Genomic DNA, 3,168 nt, shown 5'->3' with positions numbered 1-3,168 from the left:
TCGTAAAATACTTGGGATTCCATGAGAAAAAAAGGGAAAAAATGCATATGTATATCTACTGCGAGGATAATTCTGCACGTGTATCCGGCACGGCAAAAAATACACCGGTAAAAACAATATTCGACGTCTTCCAATTTTTTCGTGAAAAATATTTCTTTAATTTTTGAACGAATTTATGCGGGACCTTTGGTGCTCTGTGTATAAGCGTATCTTTAGGTCTATAACGGAACGCCATATACCATATAAAAGTGCAAAATCAACCCACTGGGTGCACACAACAGCAAAGATAACGCTGATCACATCTCATTAGTGAGGTGGGATGTCTTCCGCCCCTTCCTCCCTTTTAAGTCCCAGAATTAGTTTTAGTGCTTCGAGTTGTACATATACATGAAAAGACCCTTTCCGGACTCAAAACGGCAGTTAGTTGTCAGCTATCGCTCTCTAAATATTTCGGTCTGGAGCTACCAACCGAGACATCCAGAAAATAAATTACCGAAGAAGAAAAAAATTGTTCAAACAATGGTAACGTCACTTCTTCCGATTTGGTCGCCATGTTCATTTAATGCCTATTTTGCCAAACAGGCACAGGACGCTGTAAAAACAAGCTAAATTCACTTATTGCCAAATTTTACGTCATTTGTTGAACTCATTTTTTTTTTTAATTTGGGCCCTGTCATTATCCGTCATTCGTACAGAGGACCAACATCTACATCCGATGGCTACGCCAAACTTCTAAGTCGAAATAGCATGCACTTTGAGGTGTAATGGAGTTGCATTCCTATTTGTTTATAAAACAACAAATTTGTTATGATAGTAAGACGTTTAAATTAAGCACTAAATTGCCAAATTCACTTGGCACATGAGTGCGTTGGGCTAAATAACACCTAATTTCACCCACTCAAGACGAAAATTTGGTGCTAATAGATAACAATTTCATCGGATACTACATCGGCTCTACACCTTATTATATCCGAAGAACCATTCATTTAAAACTGATACCTGGATGCCCAAATTAAGGGGTCCAGCGAGATTAAAACCGGCCATTAAACTGCCCACCAATCTCAGCGGTCTACGAAAGGAAAAGGCAGCTTTAGTCCATTATATCTAATTTTTAATACCATCTTGTCCGTGGGGATCGTAAAAAATATTAGTACATTTTATGGGATTTATGATCTTCGTGTGTATTAGAAAGTTGAACGAACTCATAATGTGGGTCTTACGACTGTTCAGAACTGAAGTTGGTTTTAATTTAAAATTGATACGAATCAGTATATTTCAATAGTGGAGGCAAGCTCAATTTCAACAATAACGAAGGAAATGTTCCAGCTAATGTTATTTTGTAGTTGGCAATTTGTATCCTCGATTTTTTTAAGCCGGAAATAGTGTGCTGGTTTAATATATACTCATGTTTACCAAGATACTGCCCAAGATTTAATTTAGATCTCAGGAGATACTGCTACCAGTTCATTTACTCTTTCGATATTAAGCCAATACCGAGGGACTCTCATTATATTTTGTCCACCTTGAGACAACACTCGTTTGTCCAAAAATTTTAAGAGAAAGCAGCTTCATCACTTAGTGCCGTTCGTAACTCTGGTGAATAACAATTACAGTAATTATTAGACCTTTCAGCACTACTGCCTCGTGATGTAGAGTCTTAATCCATCTCCACATCGACCGAATAGATTTAACTGATTTATGCATGAGATTAACTTTTGATGAACAGTGATTACAAAAAGATCGAAAACCCGTCCGTGACATCTTGTGAATAAAACAAGGAATAGTGCTTATTAAATTTATTAACATGTTTTTTGGATCGCCATACATGGTACCGTTATAGGATAATTAGTACCGAAGTGCTTTAATGAAATACCTGCAACTGGTTTTTCGAAACGGTCGTTTAAAGGTTCGGATAAGAGAAGAAAGTAGCGGCGTATAGTAAAAAGTTTGTTCATACCCACTGTGGCTCTTGGTTGTTTGTGGGTTTATTAAGAGCGATGCATTTGTAACGAAAGTTAAGTAAATAAAAGCTGCTTCGTAAAGAGAACCATTACTGAGATCTGCCCACCCAACAAAGCTTACAATATTTAATATTAATTAAGTATGCTTAAATGTCCCAGTGGTGCGTTCACCTTTAGCATCGAAACAGAAACTTAAATATAAGAGTTCCGGAAAAATTCTATAATAGAAAAATGTACAGGGAGTCTTGGAAAGTTTAACATTCCCAAACTTTGCATTTTTCTAACTTCCGTACAACCGTAGCTTTGAACTTTTTCCTGCAATGCCAAAATAGATACTGTCCGATTTCATATTGTTGGTATTCCCTAATTTGATGTGTACGTGTTTGGGCATATTTTTCGAAACGACCCCACTATTCCGCCGAACGAAGGAAGCGAGGACCCTCTAGTGTTTGACGTTATGCATAATGCCAATAATACCTTCAATTACCCATGTCGTCATCCACTAGTAAGCAACGACCACCCTTGTCAATTTTTTAAATGGAATACCCTGTGTAATCATTTAAGTTTCACCTTTGTCTTCTGCGCAAGCATGACAATTTACCAAGTGGGGTATATATTCCGAAACAGTTCAATTACAGCTGGACGAAAAAAGTTCAAGTATTTTGAATTTTGGTAATCTCTAGGTAGAAAATAAAAAAACGACTTATGGGCGAACTCCATTCGCAAGTGTTGTCATATGGTGTGACTATGTCATGACGCAGGAGTTGTCGCAGTGCAGGCACGTCACTTGTCGGTTATTTTAACGGAACATCCCCCCGCTTCGTGAAGTAGGTGTTCGCAAAATTTTGGATAAGGCTTATGGTCCACGCAATGAGCACATTTTTGTTATTTGATTGAATATTGAAGTGGCACGAGAAGTGAGAGAAACAGAAAGTAGCTGTAAAGAGAAATTGTGAAGTGCAACGTACCTGCTACGTAAACAGGAAACGTCGAGGTAGGTTGAAAAACAAGACATTTTTCAGGAAGAAACGGTAATCCCTATGACCTACGTCCCTATCAAAAATACATATATTTATATATACATATATTACAGCGAATTAATTTCAATTAAGTTGGGAATGAGACAAGAAAGGCTCAAAGATGCCTAAGTTGTGTTCCGGTGGAAGCACACTGGAACTATTAACAACCAACAATGTCTCGCCAAAAG

Source organism: Euwallacea fornicatus, chromosome 24 (genome assembly GCF_040115645.1).
Source record: "Euwallacea fornicatus isolate EFF26 chromosome 24, ASM4011564v1, whole genome shotgun sequence".
Lineage (NCBI taxonomy): Eukaryota > Metazoa > Arthropoda > Insecta > Coleoptera > Curculionidae > Euwallacea > Euwallacea fornicatus.
The sequence above is the reverse complement of the archived record's forward strand: the minus strand, read 5'-3'. Positions refer to the sequence as shown.